This window comes from Trematomus bernacchii, unplaced genomic scaffold (genome assembly GCF_902827165.1).
Source record: "Trematomus bernacchii unplaced genomic scaffold, fTreBer1.1, whole genome shotgun sequence".
NCBI classification, from domain to species: domain Eukaryota; kingdom Metazoa; phylum Chordata; class Actinopteri; order Perciformes; family Nototheniidae; genus Trematomus; species Trematomus bernacchii.
In genome coordinates, this window is record NW_022988043.1 from 19,252,304 (window position 1) to 19,277,674 (window position 25,371).

At 39.7% G+C, this 25,371-nt stretch overlaps 1 pseudogene; it reads left to right on the forward strand.

Annotated features, from left to right (window-relative positions):
- Nucleotides 1-23,207, forward strand: part of LOC117472603 — a 46,256-nt pseudogene extending 23,049 nt beyond the window's left edge.
- The last annotated feature ends 2,164 nt before the right edge of the window (nucleotides 23,208-25,371 follow it).

Genomic DNA, 25,371 nt, shown 5'->3' on the forward strand with positions numbered 1-25,371 from the left:
GGACAAGAAGATTCGGAGACAGTTTCTTCCCGCGGGCAGTGAGACTGTTAAACAATTGAACTGTTGAAACAACATCAAACATTCAACTGCTACTCAGTAGTATGTATCTAATACCTAATATATATATATCATTCCAATAACTTGTATATAGACTCATACTGCACTATTCCACATCATAACTTTATTTCATTTTTATAACTATTATTATTTTTGTATTGCTCTTGCTCTTATTGTTATTATGTTATGTTATTATGTTGCATTGTTGGAGAAGCCTGTGACATAAGATTTTCAACTGCATAATTACTCTGTAGCTATGTCAGATTGACAATAAAAGAACCTTGAACCTTGAACCTTGCTGCCACCTGGATTTTGATCTTGTCCATCTTGCAGTCGTTTCTTTTCATCAAGCACCGCCACCTGCCCTTCAGTCTGCCAAAAGCGTTCTCCACCACCACTCGTGCTCGGCTTGTTTTGTTATTGTACGCAAGTTGCTCAGGCTGCATTAACTCAGTTACAAAAGCTGTATAACATGAGCACAAACAGCACAACTTCAGTCGACTCCATCTCCATCATGTCTGAGGTCGGAAGGTAAACAACAGACGCCTAATGTACAGCGAGTGGGTGGGCGTCGCAGTATACGCGGGAAGTTTTTCTTCTTCTTCTCTTGTTTTGCAGCGGATTGCAAACAACTTTAAGGTGCATACCGCCACCTACTGTACTCGCCGTGAAGTGGTTTGTGGCCTGCCAGTAAAGCCAAAGCAGAAGAAGAAGTGACGTCAGTGGCTCATTTGCGTAATCTTCCCTCAGGGAAAAGTACTCCGGTGTGAACGCGATCTGTACTAAGTGCCCTGGGGTTAAAAGCGCCGGGGCTCTTAGTGCCGGAACTAAGTACAGGAAAGTACTTGGTGTGAACGCGGCTAATAGCTGCCCACTGCTCCTAGTACTAGACTCCTGGTACTAAGATGGGTTAAATGCAGAGGCCAAATGTCACTGTGTGTGCTGTGTGCTCTGCATGTGTGACCATTAAAAGAGGGTTTCATCCCTCCCAATTCTATTCTATTAAATCCAACTTGAGCAGAGGTCTAACCTTTTAAATGACCTTGAACATTCTTTAAAACTTATGAAACACAATGTGTAATGCTGCTTGTAAATCCTCTCTTTCTAGTAAGTTCCAGTACGCTTGATCCCAGATATCATGTGATGTTTTGAACCAAGATATCAGCACGCTATGTTTTGTGTGCTCTGATCGAAATCTGTGGCATGTTTTGTACAGTCAGCTGTGTGTGTGTGTGTGTGTGTGTGTGTGTGTGTGTGTGTGTGTGTGTGTGTGTGTGTGTGTGTGTGTGTGTGTGTGTGTGTGTGTGTGTGTGTGTGTGTGTGTGTGTGTGTGTGTGTGTGTGTGTGTGTGTGTGTGTGTGTGTGTGTGTGTGTGTGTGTGTGTGTGTGTGTGTGTGTGTGTGTACGTCCTGTTCCTTCAGCATGGAAGTTATTTAGGGTTTTGAGTGTTTACCTACCCGCTGTTTGGAGAACGGCCTGAGCCTGAGGGGGTGTTGGCTCCGACACTGCAGGGAGAGAGAGGAGAGACAAACTGTTTATAAAAAATATCATTTTTTTTAAATTGCACAAAATCACATTGAAAACGTTTGAAGTGAGCTATGAGACGTTCGTTATAAAGTGTATGATTTGATACAAAAACACACCATTCAGACAGAAAACTGTAGTAGATAAAGTAGAAGGCATCAAACCAGATGAAGTGTCTGTTTTTTGCTGCATCAATACATAAACTTTGGAAAATCGGGCAGTGGCGTATCCAAATGAGAAGCTTAGGGCACATTGTGTGCCAGCTAAAGGGTGCCACCATGACAATAAAGTAGGGCTGCTCGATTATGGCAAAAATCATAATCACGATTATTTGGGTCAATAATTGATATCACCATTATTAAATACGATTATTCATTGGCTTTGAAAAAATCCATTTATTGAACTTTAAAACAAATACAAATAATAATTTGAACAGTATCTTTTTAACTGTTGATTACCCTGAACGTATAATTCAACTGAAAAACCAATACAAAAATAAATAAAATAAATGATACATTTAAATAAATAATATCAAAATAATAAATACCAATAAACAAGATCAACAAATATTTTGGAGCGCACTTCCCAAAGCTACTAAACATATATAAATATGATAAATACAAATAAATGAGACCAAAATTAAATTAGATCAAATATGTTGCAGTGCACTGTCAACTAGCAAAGCAAAATAATTTGTTTTTTCGATTATGTTGTTTTCGTAATTGTGGCAGGCCAAAACCGTAATTGCGATTAGAATACGATTAATTGCACAGCCCTACAATGAAGGATATATTTGAATCAAATACAATTATGTTTAAATAACTGATAAATAAATAAATATTTTGTAAGAATTTTAGCAACCCCGAATTTGGGATTCACCAGACAATTTACATTTGACATCAGTTCATTACATTTAGAGTGCCTGTACATTTCTTTTTTCATAATGAACATTAATTGATTCACAGTTGGATATTTTCTTATACTTTCAATGTATGTATGAATAAAGGTGCCCTCAGACACCCTGACAGAGGTTCGGGTTAACCCCTGATTTTCCTTAAATCATTGAAAGAGATAAGTTATGGGTCCTATAATAGTTATTCATTTTATCAGATAAATATGATAACAACTTTCTTTTTGACTGGCCCCCGGCCTCCTGTCATTTTAGCAATGCTGGCCCAGAGGCAACGCAAACAGGGAATAGATGTCTTGCAACATTGTAAATGTAAGTAAAGATAAGTAAATTGGATAAATTAATGTGATAAATATGAGCAATTGATTAAATGTAAATGTGTGTATTATGCAGCCTGTCTTTTGAAAGATGGTTTCTGCCTTATTATACACTTTGATGGTGGCTCCAGCTTTCATCCATGTTTGTGGCTGCACATATATCAAGAAAACAACATCTGAGGACTAGAAATACTGTATATTCTTATATACAGTAATTATTATTATAACAAGAGATGATGGGGCTTGATTCCCATGTGTTCTCCATGCACTCCATTTTTACTGCTACATTAACAACGCCTAAATGCTGCATATTGTAATGGCTGCATTAAGACATTAGTGGAGTTCAAAGATGAAGATGTTCACGGAGGAGACTACAAAACCACCCATCCTAACGAGTCTTTGGAATAATCACTATGAAGCTCCCACAATAATTGTTTACAAAGAAAAATAATAGGCAGAATGGTTATGAATTCCTCGACACACACACACACACACACACACACACACACACACACACACACACACACACACACACACACACACACACACACACACACACACACACACACACACACACACACACACACACACACACACACACACCACTAGAAAGTCTCCATTTGATCTAGACAAGAACATTTCTATATGCAGCACACACATACATACACACTCACACACACCAACCCAACTCCCCAGATACACACAGACAAATACACACCACATATATGAACACATTCAAACACTTTTCTCGTCTTATAGTGGCAAAGACATTGTTTGATGTTCTCAACACACAGCATCACACACACTCAAAGCCTAGTTGATTTGATGTAAGAAATTATTGTGTTTCATCCCGTGAACCACATACACACACACCTTCTAGCCTAACAAAGATACCATTTGATCCTAGGAGAAAATAAAAAAAACAGGAAGCAGCAGTTAACCTTCAGGAGGAAGCAGGCTCTTATTTTACGAGCTGCACCATCTGGAGTTTTGGGGGGTTTGAGGGAGGGTAGGTGTGAGATTGGGGTGAGGGGGGGTATAACTGGAGGGGGGGGGGGGGTAAAGGTGACAGTTGAGCAGGTGGTCATATGCTACCCACATTTCCGCTGTACACTAATGCAGAAGCTTCCAGCTGATGGGGGTCGATGGCTGGGTGGAGGTGATTTATTTTTTACCATTGGTGGTTGACGGAGATGGAAATGAAATAAATCTATTTATTTTGATACAAAGGTGCTGGTTGTATCTCAGTGGGTTTCTTCATGATACAATGGTGTCTTTCAGTGAAAGCAAACATTATTCTGGAGTAGGATAAACTATTTTGTACAATTTAAATTATTTGAATATTCAAAGGCTTTATTGTCATATGCACAATAGCTACAGCGTAGTTTTGGCAATACAAATCTTAAACAGCATATATTCTGCTCATTTTCAGGTTCATATTTGAATTGTTTGCCTCTACTGTGACATGTTTCCATGCTTTAATTATCAAAAAAGTCTTTATTTTTCTCTTTTCACCCCATTTCTGAAACCAGAGCCCAGAATGCTCTTATTGGTTAGCTGGCCGGCTCTGTTGTGACTGGTCTTCCGCAAGATGTGTCGGAAGTGTCCCGCCCATTAGCAAATCACGTACAATGTGTTGGAGTGCTAGGAGGTTTTTCAAGGCGGTAACATCCGTAACAAAGTGATATAACTATGTAACACTTGTACATAGGGGCGGGACATCTCTAAGCGGTTGACCAATCACAACAGAGCCGCTAATCATTGAGAGCAGACTAGGCTCTGGTTTCAGACAGAATGTGAAAAGAGGTGCTGCAGTATGAGAAAAATAAATACCTTTTTGAACATTAAAGCATGTAAACATGTCACAGTAGAGGCACAAAATAAAAAAATGAACCTGAAAATTAGCATATAGGGTCATTTTAAGAACTAATGAGCACACACAGGTGCATACTACTTTAAAAATTATTTAGCACCTAACTTGAAAACTATTTACAAGCAGACAGTGGAACAGGATTGAAAAGGTGTAATGTCAGATCTGAACACTGACATTACATGGCTTATAGGAATACTAAAATTACATCAACATATTTTATATTATTACATCTTTCTTTGACTCTAGCTGAGATTTCACTAGCAAACCTATATTTCGTTTAACCTCACTCACTTTTTAATTATTTGATAATTCTCTGGAAATCAAAGAGCAAACATATCATCCATAACTTATGACAGCTGAATCCGCATTTCACCTTTAATTTAGGGACATCACAACATGCAGAGCAGCCTACAGTCTACACGTAAATGAAACAGGTAGAGAGGATTAGATTTTCCAGAACAAAGTGTTTTATCCTTGCTTCTGACACTTTTCCCTTCTGTTTCACTACAGCAGACAATTGTTGTGACCTTTAGAGGATGTTTACACTGCAGAGAAGAGAACAGAGATATGGTGGCTATGACTGAGAGTCTCTTTGATGGAAGGTGAAGAGACGGCGGGGCGGTAAAAATGAGGAAAGGGAGAGGGGTTAGATAGAGAGAGAATCATCGTGTGTCTTTCCCACCTGATCACATGCACAGCGGGACATTTTGGTTCTGATATTTCACTTTATTCTCCCACCTTTGGATTTTTGTCAAATAAGAGCAGAGTGCAAAGACACATAAAGGAGGAAAAACTGAAGATGTAAGTTACTTCAAGTGGCCAATCCTGAGCTTTTTAAGAGGAAACCAGAGCCCAGTCTGCTGTGATTAACTGGCTGGCTCTGTTGTGTTTGGTCAACCGCTTAGCGATGTGTAGGAAATGTCCCGCCCCTAAGCATATCACATACAATGTGTTGGTGCACTAGCCAATAGAAGCGTGATCGTAACATAGTGATGTCACAAAAAGCAGAATAGGGCCTGTTTAATGTATCTAAAGACATTGAGGTTATTAGGTGAGGGTGTTCCTACAAAAAAAACGCACAAAGATGTTGTATAGTTCTACTTTAAAAAAAAAAAAAATTCAAAAATAGAAATACAAAATTATATTTCGGCAATCGACTATACAAAAACATCATTTCAAATATAATGCTCCAAATAGTGTGGTTGGAAAACTGTAGGCCTTTTGCCTAACCCAAGAACAAACACTTCCATTATCCAAACTAAATATATTACGTAATATAATACGTATAATTTCTAGTATCATGCAGTGACTCAAAATGTATCCATTATATTGTCATTATAATGATCATTTGGCAAAATGTTTGCCCTATAGAAAATGTAACGACATACATTACTTCTTGTTGGGATTGTCAATGTGTTCCAATGTGTTCAGGTCAGGTCAGGAGACACGCTTTTTACCAAAGAGAAAAGTGGAGGGGAGGTCACAACAACACTGAAATCAATCGGTTTCTTTCTCCTGGGAGCTTGAACGTGTGCTCAGGATTTCCTAATTGGTCACAGAGAAACTTACAAACGACTTACAGAAGATAAAAACATACTGTGACCCTCTCTTTTCTTTTTTCCACTGAAGTCAGACACACTTTCTACATTCTTTGCCTTAAGACTATATCATTTTATATACGAGTCAAATATATGTGATATACTTTTCCATTTAAACGCTGTTTATTCCTATTTTTTGTCTTCCTCTGTGGTCATGTCTTTTTTCTCTTGTATATTGTTTCCAGCATTGTTGAAGAACGTTTTTTTTGTATGTGTATATCAGTCTCGGCAAGAAATCTGTGGAATAATATCTGCAAAAATCTAATTGTCTATCCTTAATTTTCAGGACATTATTCTAGTTTGTCTTGATGGTTTTTGTGTCTTATGTTAAGGGATATGGAATGGATGATATCATAAATGCAGTTTAATATCAATCATGTTTTAGATTAACACATTTTAACCATGTTTGGCAGGTATAATAGGATCATTTTCATTATTTTGTATATTTTGGTATGTAAAAGGTATGTGAAAGATACAAAAAAAGACATAACCTGGGTTAAAAAATGAGCATCCTCTTTAAAAAAAAAATATATATTGTCTGTCTGTTTCCATTCCAACAAAAAACAAACTAATTATATCAACTTCAGCTGTTTGTATGTGAACCTAAACGAGATACAAATGAAGCCAAAGTCTTTTTGGATCAACCAATCAAATCTGCTAAACTTGAGCCAGCAGGGGGGCGACCTCTTACTGCCGACCCCTCTCACCCCTGCAGGTGATCCAGTTCAGTGGGTCACACACTCATCAGGAAATGTGCTCGCCTGCTGCGGAAGGTCAGCAGCAGAAATGTGTGTGAGAGTGTGTGTATAAAGCTCACATGGGACCTCTGCATCATCTCTCCTGTAGTAATGAGGTACGAGGTGTCAGCGGGGGTCAAAGCGGGAAGCCCCCCCTCCTCCCAGGTCAATGTCAACTCAGTGACCTTTAAACAGTGTTGACTGGAAGCATTAAGGGCAGCGCTAATGCAGCCTGGTCACATGGCTTTAGGAGGGAATTAGACAAAGTGTTGTGTGTGTGAACTCATACAGATGTGTCACACAGTTCACAATGCAAAAAAACAAACACTCCTGTATTACTTCTCCAAAAGGAATAGTTCGGAACAATGGGATTTCTTGAAGAGACCCTATATTGATTTTCTGAGTTTTCCCTTTCCTGTAGTGTGAAATATAGATTTGTGTGCATGTAAATGGCCTGCACTGGGCTCTGGTTTCAGACTGAGGGTGAAAACAGGTGCTGCAGCACAGGCAGAATGGGGAAAATAAAGACTTTTCTGAACATAAAAAGCATGTACATATGTTAGTAGGGACACCAAAATACAAATATGAAGCTGAAAGTGTGCATAATATGTCCTCTTTAATGACGGGTACATCAACAAGGGATGGAGAATGGACTACAAACAATAGGGACAACAGCTTCACTACCAACTCAGCAGTTGACTCTACCTAACAGTACAGCGAGATAATAATCGAAACTTTAAAGGTTCATGGTCCTTTTTGGAACAGAGGCAAACTGTCTGTTGTGCTAATGCCATGGACTATAAATAAGAAATGGACAAAGTCACTGTGACATCACGCATTGGCTACAGTTTTGGTCTGGAGTCCAGCACTTTAGCAGTTGCCATCTTTTTTTTGGGAAGTGACACAAAAGGTCCGAGTTTAAACAACTTAACCCAGACACTGAAATACATGTATAAGTGACAAAAAATGTTACAAATCCACAAATTAAAAACACAGTAAAAGGGTTAAAGTTCTAAGAGAAAAACACGGACTAGCCACACCCAAAAGCATCTGCCGTACTATTGTCTATTACATTCTAAATCTGACCGTATATTACAAAATGGATATTCTGCTGTATTAAAGAAGAATAGATATTCAGATCATAAATTCATTTGGAAAACGATTTTAGCGATTCACCTGCAGGCATACAGTATGAGCACCAGCACAGGAAGGCCTGTTGGGGTAAGGCTTAATCGGCATTGTGTGATCTTGTGTGATGGATATTTTGGTACCAAGTCTATGCAAACATTGTTAAAACTTGTTGCTATTATCATTGTTGTTTTTTTTTACCATGGTATGGAATTGGTTTGATAATCTTGTAATTGGTTTGTAAATGGTATCGACAGCTACATTTCTGTTATTGTTATATATCTGGTAATATCCCTACTCTAAACTCCTTAATGTCCATGGATAGAGTAGTGCAGTGATGACAACATTTTCCAGGCAGACCCGGAAGTTAGCATCGTGAAGGGTTCCCTCGACAAAAAGCAAATCGTATTTTCTATTGGATTTTGGAATATTGCAGATATTTTTATGATTTTGGAAGAGTAAATGAAATCTCAGGAAGTTAAAAGCTAACAAAGTCTATAAACAAACTACATCACAGAAGCATGGCTGGGCGTCCCCTCTGCTGAGCTACAGTTGGACCCGAGTTTAGCGTGATGTTGTTAAGTAATCTCTTTTCGGTTTTTTTAACCCCTGTTTTTATAACACATAGAAGCTTCAGACATTCACTAATGGGGCGTTTACTGATGTTTTTTTATGTCGTACAACAAATGTCAAAACAATCTCTTGTGTTAACCTTATTTCAGGCGACTAACCGAAAACACGTTAAAAAAACCATTGACTTCTTGACAAGTGAACAGAAGTTATAAAACGCTAACTCAATTTTGGGCTTTAGGACTCATTACTGCATGACTCTACAGGTCAGAACCTGTTAGTTTAAATTAAGTCTAAGTTAATTTTGTTTTGCACCACATTCCTCACAGCCTTGAATCCCTCTCTGCATAACCTTTACTGTGTGCAAACATCGTGATTGTCTCCACTGACATTCACGCTGCTATTAACATGCACATATTGACAAGGGACTCCCCCTCTGTTATTGTGTGCATGCAGAGATGTATGTCAGCTGTATCAGCAGTGACTGTGGAGCCTGTGACACTGTTGTGTGCATATGAATGGCAGGGGGTATCCTCCTCCTGAATGCAGAGCGCATCCAGAATATCTCATTGCTATTCATGTGAATACGTCTCCTGGAATCAAACAGCAGCCAAAAGCATATTTGTACAGAGTTAAAATGCATGCTCTACTGGAAAATAAATCCCACAAAATGAAATCTGCTTCACTCCATCAAGTCGCCTCATGTTTACAATGTATCTATAGAACAAGGTATTTCAATGCTTACAACATACTTGTTCAGTATATAGCACTTTCTCTGTCTGGCTTTTAATTTCACAAACTATACTTTTCTCTTGTAAAATTGAGCTAGAGAACTGATTTAAAAAAACATTAACCAACTCTGAGAAAAAACCTCACAGTTGCTGTCGAATTGAAATTATGAACTGTGCAAACCTAAAGCTTTGAAGCTCCTTTTCCTTACCACTATTCCTTAAACTCTGCGAGAAATGTCATGGGGTTAAGGAAAGATGTTCGGAGAATTCAACAGGACATAAGAAAAGTCAACTGGAAGACAGTCCAGAATTCCATACATGTCCTTACTCTCAATGGCTAAACCTCAAAGTCCTCAAAGATAGAAGAACACTGAACCTTTAGCTCGCCAGTGACCAGCAGCAGTGACAGACACATATAGAGGGGGGGGGAAGGAATGAGACCTAAAACATGTTTCATTGTCTCAAATCAACAGTTATTTGAACGTCTTTAAGGTTAGAAGTAGGGCTGAACGATTAATCGATTTTAAATCGAAATCGCGATTTGAAATGATGCGATTATCAAATGGCAAAGCCTGCGATTTATTTTTAAACCTTTTTTTCTTTCTTCTTGTGTGTCAGTCATCCACACCAATCGGAAGTGCTGTGCTCCACATGTACCAGCCATTGTTAACCAATCAGAAGTGGCCCATGATAGAAGGTGATAGACAGATTGATCCAATCACCTGCCAAGTATTTTTGAAAGTGCCTGCCCTTTCCAAATGGCTTCCAATGGAGCTTTCCTAGATGGTTTGGTGAAACAAACCATCTGAGTCAGGTTAGTAATGCTCCATCACATGTTTTACATCTATTACAGGGTGAATCTTTAACTGAAGCTTGACTTTAAAGCAACCCAACGGATGTTTCATGTAAGTTTAGTTCTTTCACTCGTAGCTCAGGCTGCGGGGGTGCAAGAGACGGGAGCACGTTGATACGACCTTCCTAGCCGGAGATATGACCGCATTTTACAATAAACTTCCGTTGGGTCGCTTAAAAACAAATATCGCAATTCGAATCGCAATCGCAATATCTGTCAGACAAATCGCAATTAGATTATTTCCCCAAATCGTGCAGCCCTAGTTAGAAGCCTAAAACAAGGTCTGCGTTTTACACGCTTAAGATCTACATAAAATAATCAGTAACTACCCCACTTTTGAATGTCTGAAGCTTCTTTAAGTCATAAAAAACGCGGTTGATATCATCATCCCGAACAGTGGCCACCTCTGGCTTAACGTAGTGATGTACAGCCATGCAACCGTGACGTAGTTTGTATTACATTGGCTTTTCACTTCTGGTGATTGCATATACACTTCAAAAACCATAAAAAACGGTTTTAATATGTGGAGATTATCCAGCTGAACAACATGTGTGCAACATGAACGTGTCTGCTACAGATTTCCAAAATGCAATGGAAAAATACAGTTTATTTTTGTCGAGGGAGCGCTTGCGATTCTAACTTCTGGATCGACCTTCAAAAAGACGTCATCATTGCACCACTGACAGCTGGTGATGCCCGAACTGCCGTGAGAAAGTACTCATCACTCTGTTCCCTACCCAGGCCCGCCATGAGCGACTCCCATGTTTCCTTCCCTTTACCCTTTCCTCCTTTCCTTATCCAGTCCTCCGTTATGTTCACACTAACACAACAAAAGGGGCCGTTTGTGTGCATGTTCGGCAAGGCTGGCTGTAGATTTTGAGGCGTATAGAATTGTTCTTCTTTGAACTTGAATTGTTTTTATTTAAAGCAACAGCCCTGAACTAAATAAACACCACAAAAATATCTCCTTTAAAAGAAATAGTATGTATTTGATGCTGCCTTTCCTCCATCACTTATAAATTCTGGTTTTATAGGACCTGACGTCCTATAAAACTATGTTAATATACGTTCACATTGTCATTTGTATCTTTTATATGTTTTTCTAATCAATCACAGACAGATCTTTTGCACATCTGTCCACCCTGGGAGAGGGTTCCCTCCTTTGTTTCTTTTCCTAAGGTTTCTCCAATTTCTTTACCATTTATTCTGTGTTTCTTTAGGCATTATCTTACCACAACTAATTCAACTGTTCTAAATTCATCCTAAATTGCAATTTAGTCAATTACAAATGGCAATCATCATATGTTATGGGAACATATATAAAGTAAGACATGCATAAGCTGTAGTGATGTTTCCTCTAAGAGTCAGTCCATCACTGCCTCATTGTCTGGGCCACCTGCTGGCATTATGGTTATATGTTGCACACCACCCCCTGGTGGTTAAACCATCAGAGGATTAATACATAGATACCATGTTATAGTACATCACCTGTTGACTGAAATGTGTAGGAGTGCATGGGATGAAAACATATTTTCTGAAGCGGAAGCTCATTCATAACAACAAGCTCCAGCAACATCCACACCATAATTGTCTAAAATGCGCAGTAGTTTCGTCATCATGTACACATACAAACAAAAGAATAAAAGTATAATTTCAAATTTTCCATAAAAGTTTAGCTGTTGAAAGATATGAAAGTATCTCATAAATCACTTGTTTTGACGATTTATTTTTCATTGTGAGATAATATGAAAAATAAATTCCACACAGTATTTATGTGTTATTTTTACGAGAATGTTTTTCTTATCCCAGGGGCTTCAATAAATGCGCATTTCTTAATAGTAAGTCCAGAGGTCTCCTCCCTTTCAAAAGGTGAATCCATGGACCAACAATTTAAAGTAGTAAAAACAAAGAATAAAGCAGTTTCACGTTAGAAATCAGTATTTCCCCGATGCTGCAGGAGAGAATGCATTTGCTTCGCTTGTTCCTGAAAACGTAAAGAACCTTCAACCAGTTAAAATATAAAGTAAAAAAGCACCAAGATCTAAGCCTCAGCCACAGCGCTGTTCCACCCGCAAAAGGTTGGACGACGCCATTTTACAGGACATAAAAAAACGGACCGTTAGCTTGATTAAATGTACAGACTTTACTAGGTCTTAAAATGTATGAAAACATTTGAATAAATAAGTCAACAAAATATTTAACATAGCTCTTGTCCAAGGACGTCGAAAACAAGGCCTGTCACCTCACTCTATGTGGCTCGCAAGAGTTTGCAAAGAATATAATTTGCTTACAAAACAGTAATATGCCGCTCAGGAAAAGTACGGTGTTTGTGTTTAATGGAGACAAGCCGGTATGTCTTCTTTGCTATGAGGCAGCTGCAGTACCTGAGGAATACAGTTCATATCGTCTCTTCGAACACGGAGAAAAGCATGCTAACCTTAGCCACAGGGAAAAACAACATAAAGTCCAAGAGTAAAAAGACAGCCTACATTCTTAACAGAATATGTGTTGCTTTATCAAAATCTGTCAGATGTCATTACAGCCGAGATTATGGATTTATGTCAGAAACTTGTGTTATGGTCATTTAAGGTTTTGGGTAGTTCATAAAATGGAATATGAAACTTTTCGGACGATAAATACTTTTTTTAGACATTTGAATGTAAAAAGTTTTTTTGTGAAGATATCATTCTTCAAGTGCAGTTAGGGTTTCATGGACTTCTGAACAATTTTCTAGGCGCTAGTATCCAGCAGCCATTGGTGAAACTGCATCTTCACTGACTTCCGGACCACCTCCATCATTCAGCTGTGACACTTGATCACAAATGGCTGTGGATAATGGGAAAGCTGGGCGCTCTTATGCTTGGCACATGAAGAGGAATCACAGCTGTTTGACATGAGGGGAGAGGAGGCTTTGATAACAGTCTTCATCGCACAGGCAGTCCTTTGCCAGGAAGGAAAAAAAACTCCCTGATTAGCAGTTAGGTTTGACTGACAGCTCCTACTAAAGGGACCTTCTGCTGAATTACTCTCCATGGCAGAAAGCCTGGCTCATTGTTCCTGATTGAGCACTTATTTCAAAAGTGTTTCAGTAGTTTCTCTTTGTAATGTTATGTATTAATATTATTCTCTACCTAATCGTTTGCAGTCACCTCTACCTGCTTTTGTTTTCAACCAAGGGTGTCACTTTGTGTCAGATAACAAAATATATGACATTTTAAACTGTCTTCAACTTTGGAAATATAATAGGTGTATTTGTGTGAGGTAGATAATTACAGTAGATTCCATTTCATTGAGCTTATGCTATTATCAAATGCAACTTACAATAAGTGCAATAAACCACAAAGATAGAAACCAACAAAATGCTGATATGTTCGCTACAGACAAGCCAAACTGCTGTAAGTGATGGTGCATTGGATTCAAAAGAGCTAAACTCTTTTTAAGTTCTAATATTTGTTTTTTCTTGTTGTATTTAATGGCCAAAGTACAAGTGAAACAGGTGGGTTTTTCAGTTTGTGACGTAAGCTATGTAGACTTTCTGCTGTCCTGAGCTTCTCCCACCACAGTCTATGGTCCCACCATTTTAGAGCCGTGACAGAGTGGTGATCCGATTGGCTGTTGGGGAGCAAAGTTCACATGCTGGATTGTATGATTTAACCATGTCCTGGATGTAGGAAGGACCACATCCTTTCACAGCACAGAAGGCCAGTAATGTCTTGACTGATAATGGTAGGAGTGGTGGGGAGAATATCAGCCAGTTCAAAAAGTGGTGCGGTTATTTCCACAGTGTATTTGACACTTATGACTGGATCTGTCAGCGTGATGGAAGACCTTTCTGGGATGATCTCAGTAACAGAGGAACTACAGTAAAACATGATCCGTTCCGCACTTCATTCTGTAATGTTGATGATTTATGGCAGAGAACTCTTTTTGTTCTGCAACACCGGATAATAAAACTTTTCACTAAATCAGTGCAAAATGGTCTGGATGTTTTGATTTTAGAATAATTCGTTTTTTTTATTTCTTTTTTGGAAAGAGATTATCATACGTGTTGCATATTTAAAAGACAAGTCACTCATGTACATTGGCCCAAGCTAGTGTGTAAAGAAGCAATAGTAGGTATTAACACAGGTTACGTTTTGTAGTTTCGACTGAATGAACAAACACAAGGAACTGAAGATCTGATTTTGAGCTAAATATATGTAAAGTCTGCCTCCACTTATAGCATGATTCATATTATGTTTAACCTGGGTTTCCAACATAAAAGGTAAAACTGGAATTTCAGCCTCTGGGTTGTTTAAAGGCGTCAACAAGCCAAAATTCACCATGCTAACTTTAGAATTTTGACATTTTCATGTAATTGTGATAATTAGCATCATGACAATAATGTTTCAGTTGTATTTATTGTAATTTCATTAATGTGTATTGGATAGGTAACGTTTTTTCACACTGCACAACCGTCTCACAATCATAAGTGTGTCCGCCTAGGTAACACTATCTGTGTCTGATTTACACGGTGGATATTGAGGTTTATTTATTGGACCAAAAAACATGTGCCGTAAGATGATCTGATGCGAACCATAACATCTGACAGGTATTCACAGTTTAAGCTTCCTCTGGCTTTCTTCTGAACATGCAGACACTCCTGACTGTATGAAATGCAGACGCTGGGAATGTAGCTCAAACTGAACCCAAATAAGCATGACATTTCCGCAAAATGTGATATGACACTCTTAAACAATTCCAAAGAACACAACTGGAACACATTCTGAAACGAGTCAAAGAGAAATCTAGCTTCTGCTACCTTAAGTCAACTTAAAATTCCTTGTGCGAGTCTATACTGTAGCTTCATCTATATAAAATTATATTTCCTCTCATACAGTTTAATTACCTTTAATATTCTAAGCTAAAGTTTGCCTTAAAAAGGCAGAGTGGTCTGAGCATGAAATAAGCACATTGAAACACATGTTGTGTGTAAAAATAATAATTCTGCACCAGGAAATTATCATAAATTGAAAACATTAAGAGGTTATTGTAGCCAACAAATGTGTTAAAGAAGTCCTATTGTGCTTTTTAGGCTTTTCTCTTCCCTGTAGTGTGTTATATAGGTTTGTGTGCATGTAAATGATCTGCAAAAACTAAAATCCCAAAGTTCCCTCAGAGGGAGTTTCTCTCCCACACACTCCCCTCTTGCCAGAAACGCCTCCATTGGACTAATTTGTTTACTTCCGTAACATAGTGACATCACTACAACCAATCACAACAAATATAAACCTGAAAATTAGCATACTAGGGCCTCGTAACGTCACAGTTTAGGTCTCCTGAATCTCTCCCGAACTGAAGTCTTCATCAGTTTGGAAATTTACTTTTTTTTTTTTAAATGTGAAAGTTTAAAACCAAAGCAACAACTCAATATCGTTAACTGTAACCTGAGTTGCAACGGCGTTGTGTGTTTACGTCATTCAGAGATTTCAATAGTTGTCATGGCGATGAAAGCTTTAAAGAATGGTATCTTTCAAAATAACCTTGGCTCTTTATTCTTTCAATTAAATTGCTGCTTGCCAAGTACTTTCCCTCTCCTCCTCCTCCTCCTCCTCCTCCTCCTCCTCCTCCTCCTGCTCCTCCTCCGCCTGTCTGCGTGAGAGAACCAACTCATGTGCTGTGGTTCCATTCAGATTCTTAGTAGACTGTTATGTCGTGCACTTGCGAAGGATGTGAATTTCAACTGGGTGTCTTCGCACAAGGCTGCATTTAGTGACAGTCGATGGTGCTAAGTATAAAAGTAAATCTGTTCCGTCCTATTTTACAATTAAAAAGGCATTGAATATCCAGCAACAAATAATAATGCATTGGAATTATTTAACTGCATTTTTGCCTCTGAATTTAATTGAACAAATTCAGAATCAAAACTTCTCGTTTTCAAAAATGAATTATGTACAAACTCAAGTTGCTCAAATTCGATTGGCCAAATTCAGTTGCAAGAATACTATGTGTAACATTTAGATTAAACATTGGAACCCAAGGAAAAGCAGTCCATTGTAGATTAAGTCAAACCAACTTCCAGCCAAATCAAGCTCTGCTCATACGGAACAGAAGAGGGATGCAGGAAAAACCCGGTTAAACGATGGTGTTTCGGTGTGTACAACATTTCAATGCATAATCATGCTGTGCAAGAGATTCAATGAGTTTTCAATTTAAAAAATCAGATGGAACAAATGTAGTTCCATACTAGCTAGCTAGCTAAGCAATCTTTTTGTCAGCAGTCAAATATAGTAACCTTCAACCCAATCAAATAACTTTCATTAGTGTAGTGCTGTCTTCACTGGAGCAACTGCAATCACTGTTTGTCCCTCATCAACTGTAACTTAGCCAAGATGGCGACTATTGAGTGCAAGAAGTATGCAGAAGGGCACCGTCTGGGGACTCAGAGTGCACTACATTGCAATAAGGCACTAATGCACAGAAGTACTAAAAGAAGTACTATAATTGAAAACTTGTGGCTTCAAAAGTGTACTCAAACCAATGGATGAAGATGACGTATTATAACAGTCTTTTCTCAGCACCCATACTGTATATGAATATAATGCTACAGAAAAAAAGACACATTTACATCGTGAAGCAAGTGTGAAGCAGGGTTCTGTGTAATCCAGGTAACAGGGGCGCTGCACCCTCTTACCTTTGGCGTGCACCCTCATACCAAAATGCAGATTATCCCCGTAAAATGTTTAAGTGATGCCAGAAAACAATATTTCTGTTCATCAAAAACTGTATAATTACTCAAAAAATATGAAATTCGTGTCAAATAGGCCGTCAGACGGCATAGACAGCTTTGTTTTTACAGAGTTCCGCATAAATAGGGGGTCGATGTCCGGTCTGTCTGCCGGTGGACGAGTGGCAGGCAACAGGCACTTGTGATTTCTGAATTAGAATGTTTCTTTTACTGTGCTTTTTTCTGTAGAGGAAGTAAAAAACCATAACTCTGGATTTATTTGTTGTTTGAGGGGCAATATATATGACTCATGGCAGCTTTAAGACATGAAGAAACGATTATTATCCGCTTTGCTCTAATGCATTATTTTCGCCAGAAAGTGGGCGGGGCCGTAAGTTTGACCAGAAGTGACATTAGCGCCCTCATACTATATTTTACATACGATATCATACTATATAGTGTCCCAACTTAGCAGCCCATTCGGAGCGAGACACACTTAGACATTGATTGCAGTGTTCAGCAGATGTGCTGCTAAAATAACAAAACAAAAAAAATCAAAATTGATTCCTCTTATTTGTCAAAACATAACCCACAGTGCAACCCTTTGGTGGAAGTTTCGTAAGGGGCAGGCTTCACAGGCCTGGGAAGCTCACCACTTTCTAACTCCATACATCATTTTAAACTTCAGCTCCAACACTGGGTTTAAATACACAGCCCAGTTAAAAATACTAACAGATCACCAACAACACAAGCAGCCAGAAAGAAAAAAAACTGCAGTAGCATGATGCAAGAAAGTAATCTTTTTACATCGATGTGTCTGAGTTAACCTTGAAGTACAACATTTTTGGTGCAGTGAGATATTCCTAATGGCTCTAAAAAAGGAACACACTATTGTATTGTCTAGTCAAGCTTCACTTGATTGTCTTTATACTAGAAGGCTTCCTTCTTGGTTCACTAATTGTTAGTCTATTTGGAAAGAAGTATTAGCTAAATGTAATGTAATGTAATTGAGCTATGTTTTTTCTACAGATGATTAATGCAGATCACAGAAAATGAGATCCTTTGTAGAAAAGTCAGCTCTGAACATGTGAAGAAACAAATAAGAGAAAATCTACACATGTGCATGTCCATAGCAACTAACAAGATGTGTGGTGATCAGTAGTTGCAGACCATTTAGATGCACAAAAACCACAAAAGAGCCAAGCTAACCAATCAGAGCAGACTGGGCTCTGGTTTCAGACAGAGGGTGAAAAGAGGTGCTGCAGCACAGGCAGTATGAGAACAATAAAGAGCTTTTTGAACATTAAAGCATGGAGACATTTCCCAGTAGAGGCACAAAATACAAATATGAACCTGAAAATTAGCAAATGTCCTCTTTAAAGTTTTAGCTTACAGAACATCAAAGCTACTGTAACAAAGAAGAAATAAAATGTGCTCTTTTTACAACAAACAATACGCTGTTTTTATAGATTTTTTGTAAAATGGTGCTCCTGCGTGTAATCCCAAATGTTAGAACTGTGATCTGATGATGTCTATGTATGCATGTCAGTGACTACATTTACATTTTTCTTGTATTCTGATTACTTAACATTACATGATGTAATCCATTAGTCCTCCCCAAGCCTGCATCTTAGTTCTTATAGTTAAAGGTGGGGTAGGTAATTTTGGAGAAACCAGCTCGAGATCACTAGAATTTGAAAATACACAGCCGGAAAATTCTGCCACTTCCTTACCCCTAGATTCCACCGGGTCCGTCTGCGGCGCGTTACGGGCGCGTTACGGGCGCGTTACGGGCGCGTTACGGGCGCGTTACGGGCGCGTTACGGGCGCGTTACGGGCGCGTTACGGCTGCGCCGCGGTGCTCACGGCGATCGCGGCCACTCTAGTCAATGGGTGCTATTCCACCACACGCGGCGCGTTACGGCTCAGAAGCGTCCCAGAATCGGCTCGGCGCAGGGCTCCTCTAAAATTAGGATCGAATCCTATTTTTGTCGCGGTGCAGCCGTAACGTAAGGTCGGGCAGGCAGGAAGTGGAATGTTCAGAGCATATATAGCATATATATATAGATATATACACACACACAAACTAATTGTGCAGACCCTATCCCTCCGTAGTCTTTCAAGTAGGAGAAATGCCAGCGTTCTCCTCCGGTTTACAGGCACTGTGTAAATTATATATATATAGAATAATTATGATGATGAATGCATTTTTTTACCACTAAAATACAGCAACACATCTTTGATTCATGTCGTTTATAACTGGAACAGTACAGTTATTATTAACTTTGTCTGTACAAAGTAGCCTGTCCAGGAAATATGCCCAAATCAACAAAAACTGCGAGCCGGCAGGCAAGACGCTCCGCTTCTGAAATGCTTCTGAAACGCGCCTGGTAGGGTATGACGCCGGAGGAGGCCGGACCAAAACCGCAACGCGGCGCAGACGGACCCGGTGGAATCTAGGGGTTACAGAGCCCCTCCTCCAACACACACGAACGCGCACATGACCAATGAGGGCACGAGACAAGTTTGTGCACAGATGGAAGGCTGACAGGCAGGTAGGCCATCCAGTTATTTTAGCCGGGCCGGCTAAAATGATTGGTTGTGCTTTTTACAGTACTACGGCTTCCACAGATGACATTTCTTTTATGGATTTTTTGTCAAAGCACTTAAGATATTCATTGCTATCGGGATGTTAAGAGCATTCCATGGAATATAACAAAAAGTGTATCTCGAGCCGGTTTCTCAAACTTACCTACCCCACCTTTAATTAGTTAAAATAGCCTTATTATCAGAGTAGGGAAAAACAACTGTCAATCATTCCTTTGATCCTAACCAAGGCCCCGGCCACACGGAGATGAAAACGAAAACGAACCGAGGTCGATATCAAAAAAGTCTTCCGTCCACACGGAATCGGCACAAGAAACGTGTCCGTCCACACAGGACCGCTCGACCCGCTGGAGACGCTGTACGCATCACGTGTGGAAACCACGTGATGGCCTGCTGATGACGACATTTCCGCATTTCAAGGTTTCAAAGTAAGAGCATGATGGCTTCCCTCTGGAGTCGACGCTCGCAGCGCCATGTCGAAGTGCGCATATTCTACGTATTTAATCCGATATTTTCGATTATAATGAGTACAAATATCATGCAGATAACCACCGAATCGCTGGAACTGTAGCTTTCCAGCGGTACCTATTGTGAGACTTTACCCGACGACTCACAGCAGCCAATAAGGCCGCTACACTGTGTGGGATTTGGTTGTATCTAGTAGTGATGGCCAGATGAAGCCTTATGAAGCTTTGAAGCTTTCCAGCCAATTGGTTCGCAAAAGGGTTCATCTCATGAGGCTTCATCATGGGCTTCATTTGAACACAAACCCCCCTGTTGGTCAAAGTGTGTAAAACAGATTTGACATCTCAACAGTGTGCCAGCGTCGGTTCTAGACCAATTTGAATGGGGGGGGCCAGGCTGGGGCCAGTTATTTTCTGAGGGGGGCACAATAAATGCAGGACGAAACAAACAAAGACAGTATGAAGTAATTGCGCATAAGAAAACAATGCAATACAGTTATTGGTATTTATTTCATTACACATTATTATATGCTTACCTTTAACCTTGGTGTGCTGTTTGGGTCTGTGGGATCCGTTTTCAGTGTTTACTAAAAGAAAATGTATGCAATTTAATTATTTTAACCTGCTTTATTTGGGGGTGCACCTCACATCCTCTAGGGGGGTCCGGGGGCATGCACCCCCGGGAAAAAATGTTTTTAAATGTTGAAGTTAAATGCATCAATCTGGTGCACTTTGAGCACAACATGAATTGATGGAAACAGCTCTCAACACTCAGATGAAAGGGAGCTGTATACTTTTCAATAATCCAAACATCTTTAGAATATGATCACAACCAATAACAAATCATTTAAACTTGTTTATTCTTATCTTATGTTACCTATAGTTAGCATTCTTTCTTTTTATTTATGCATATTTGACTAATCACTCCCCTTTTAAACTGTTTTTTTTTTTTTTACTGTCCTATAGTACACATTGCAATGATTTCTTACTTTATTTTTTGCAACTATATTAAATAGATAAAGGTGTGCTCTCTCTAGCTCTCTCTCTCTCTCTCTGTCTCGCTCGCTCACAGAGGCTGTGTGCTCCTCCGTGGCGATGACGGCTTGCGTTAAAAAAAAAAAAAAAAACATATTTGTAAAGTGGGGGCTATTGAGATCTTGCGAGATACCGGTAGCTCGCGATCGACGTGTTGGAGACCCCTGCTCTAATGGGTCCGACTAGAATGACAAATATCGTTAGTTCCGCCTATTCCGTCAGCCAAGAACTCGTTTAATCATAAACTTTTTTTTTCTTTCTTTTTCAGGGGGGCGACTGGGGGGTCCAAAGTCAGTGTTAGAGGGGGCACTGGCCCCCCCCTAGAACCGCCCCTGCAGTGTGCTCTATCTCATACCGAGTTCCCAATGAGTAAAGCCTTAGAATAACTCTAAACAACGAACATAAAATCATATTTTCATGTTAACAATATTGTATTTATTCCAGTTTAATGATTGTGATTGAAAAGCCAAAGAGGGATTTGTATTCCTTAATAATATTCGTAAACTTAACCATGTTGTAGCCTGAGAAAGGCTAAACCATATCAAAGAATACATTTATTAACCACATTATCTAATTTAGCTGTAGCTTTTATAAACAAAAAAAAAAGACTTATTGACCAGTGGTTAAACCAGGGACCTTGCGGTTGTGAGTCAACCGCTTTCCAGCTGAGCCACAGCCCACACACTGAATCTACCTGAAAACACTGCATCCTATTTATTCCTGTATTTATTTATTCATGTTTTTATTCCTACATTTATGACATGTTCCGACCTCTATACAAGTGAGGGTCTGAGCTCTCTTAATTCCATCGTGTCACCGGGCCCGGGTACAGGAGGGGTAATATCGTTCTTATTATACATCCATAGGTAATATGAGCGTTGTGGTTCATCCGATCTAAAGCACTTTCTGAAGCAGTCACGTGGTATCAACAGGCAGCGAGGCTTCGTTTGTCATTGATGACGTCACTGGCCCAAAACGATACAAGCCTCGATACAAGCTTCACAAAAAGCTTGGGGGATTACTCGACACACGCTCCGAAGCCTCGGCGCAATACGTAACATCACTAGTTGTATCGTATGTCGGTCACTCAAGAAATCACTAAGGACCTACCGACCAAGAAAAAAACATAAACCACGTGTCTCCCATCAGTTAACGTATGTGAGGAAACAAGAGAGAGACTGAGAACATGGCTAAAACAAACACAACAGTTACGGACGCGCTAGAGATTATTTTCACTAGCACTCGTGAAAATGGAGCATCAGAACCAGAAGGCTTCGACTCTTCTGAAGTAGAAGAATACAGGGACAACAAGGATCCATTTGGACATGGGTAAGTGTAAATATTACAGTAAAAATAATCGTTTATTCGTCCCACAACGGAGACATTTACATTGGCTGCTATAGACATGTATTTTACTGTTTTGTACAGAGGGGACTTTGTTATAGATTTATTTATATGTGTGTCGGTGATTTTATACTGAATGTAAAGTAACTGGAAATACCTGTGTGTGTGTGTGTGTGTGTGTGTGTGTGTGTGTGTGTGTGTGTGTGTGTGTGTGTGTGTGGTGTGTGTGTGTGTGTGTGTGTGTGTGTGTGTGTGTGTGTGTGTGTGTGTGTGTGTGTGTGTGTGTGTGTGTGTGTGTGTGTGTGTGTGTGTGTGTGTGTGTGTGTGTGTGTGTGTGTGTGTGTGTCTCAGAGAGACTCCTGCCCCACTTCCCAAACTTTCTTTTTAGTTGTGTCTTGTTATTTGTGCTTAAGCAACATGCCACTTGAACTTTATTTCAATGAACTTAGTAGTAATTATTGTCCTACATTTTAATTTGTTTTACAGAGAGGTTTCACATCTGCCTGGGCCTTGCGGCCCACAGGCGGCGTCTATCCAGGAGCCAGAACCTCCAGCTGTGCCTGCCACCAGGTCAAGATACACTGTGGCTCAAGGGCCTTCACCACTGCCATGACCACCAAGGACCAGCAGACCAGCATCACTACAGCTGCCTCCACCTCCATCTGTGCCTGCCACCAGGTCAAGATACACCTCGGTACAAAGGCCTCCACCACAGCCACTACCATCAACCCGGCCAGCAAGGAGGTCTCGTAGAGCACACGTACCTCCCACACAGCCACCAGCATCAACCCGGGACAATCAAACGTACCTCCCTCCAACACAGCTACCAGCAGCCCTGCACCATCAGACCCACCTGCACAGCAGCCTTCCCCACTGTCTTGGAAGACGGACAAAGACCCTGCCACTGCTCCCCCTGTCTTTACATTTATAATGAGTAGTTGGTTGAAAAAGTTCTGATATTGTAAATAGTAAGATTTTCCAGTTTCTTATATTTTTATAAATAGTTGGTTGAGAAAAACATATTTATAATAAATTGTTGGTTGAAAAAGAGTTCTAATGCTGAATTTATATTTGTACACATCACACAACCTTGGTATGTCATATGAAGGCATTCAGTCCTGATGTATCTCAGTCCCTGCTGTGGGGAATTTAAACATTTTCATTTTGAATGAGCCCCATTAACTGAGTTTTAAACATCACTTTAAATGGAAGATCCCCATAGCCCCCACCCACTCGATCGGATCGGCGATCGGTATCGGCCGATACTGATTCCGGCGATCAGCTCCAAAATTGGCGATCGGAGCATCCCTTAAACAAGTTACTTTTTCTAGTTTCTACTGAATAAACACAACAACTGAAGTGCTTGAGCTTTTGTACTCAAGGCTTTTCCATATCAACACACTGAGCATATCATACATCATGTGCATTATATACAGTGTTACTTATTCTCTGATCTCAGAATCCAGCTCTTCTTTTCAAAGTGTCCTCTACTGCAAAAGCACTTCTTTGGACTTCTTCAAATTTGAGCACAAATATTTTCAACTGCGCAGACAGGCTTTGAGGGTACAGTGATGTTAATCTTTTTTCTTTGCCCTTTGAAAACTGCATAGCACTTGAAAAAGCCTTGCTTGAAGTCTGCATAAATAAAGAGACAGAGGAGAGAAGAGGCCTGGCAGCAGGGAGTGTGAGTGAATGACAAGGCTGTGACTGAGAGAAAGAACCTGAAAGAAGAAATGTTGAAGGTGCGAGAAAGAACTGAAGCAGAACAAAGAAATTGAGGATGAGAGATGCCTGTAAGTGTTGATATAAGAAGAAAAACTTATTTAACTAAGTGTTTCATTAAAAAATGAAACATAAAAGAAAAGCACTTTATGCAAGAAAAAATTGTAAATGTTTTCCTTAAAACTCAGTGTTTTCTAAAAACAAAGAGCAATCTTTGAAAAGAGTCTACTATGCTTTTGGGGATTTTCCCTTTCCTGTAGCGTGTTTTGGGGTTTTGGTGCATGTAAATGGTCTGCAAAGGCTAAATTCCCCATGTTCCCTCCGGAAGGGGTTTCTCTCCCACACAATCCGCCACTGCCTGAAACGCCTTGATTGTAGTCCTTTGTTAACTTCCGTGACGTAGTGACATCACTATGTATGCTAGCACTCCAACACCTTGTACGTGATCCTCTTTAACCGACATATTTATCATATCAAATAGTATTCTCTAGTGGGACAAAATTATAATTTGTGACTAAACAAAGCTCCTGTAACAAGGATTTATTATATCATAAATGCTGATCTAAGCTAAATATAAAGCATTTTTTTTGCATGTCCGTCAGGGAAAAGATATGAATAATTGTATTTTTTAGACTTGATAACAATTGTGTTTCAAAAAACACTGTCAAGGGAATGACATGCCGCAGTATATTCCCATCATTCATGTCGCCTGGCACAAATTCACGTATATCTGCACAAAGAAAAAAATATATTTACACACGTAAGGTCATCATCTTAACAGTTTTTTATGCTTATCGAGTCATCCGTGAGCAGAGCATCGAGTTGGCATGCCTATAACAGCTGACTGCGGCGATTACCATCTTGTTCAGCAAAACGCCTCACAAACTGATTAAGATCTACAGCTTTAGTGCATATTGATTCTGTGCTGAGTACAGCCAAACTTCACAGTCTCTTCTCTGTCATTGTAGACCGCAAATACCTCATTCCTTCCGTCTACTTGGGTCCGAATGCTTCTCGTTTTGTGCCTTCCCGTTCAAATGAAATCGCCGCCAATCACATGTCCACGCTCGCGCCAGGGCCGGGGGAGGGGTTACAAGGCTCGTGTCTTGTGCTGCATTCACTTGCACTCGGACATTAGGGATTTTCTCTCATAAATGTCCGATGAGCCACAACATTTATTTTAAAACAAAATTGT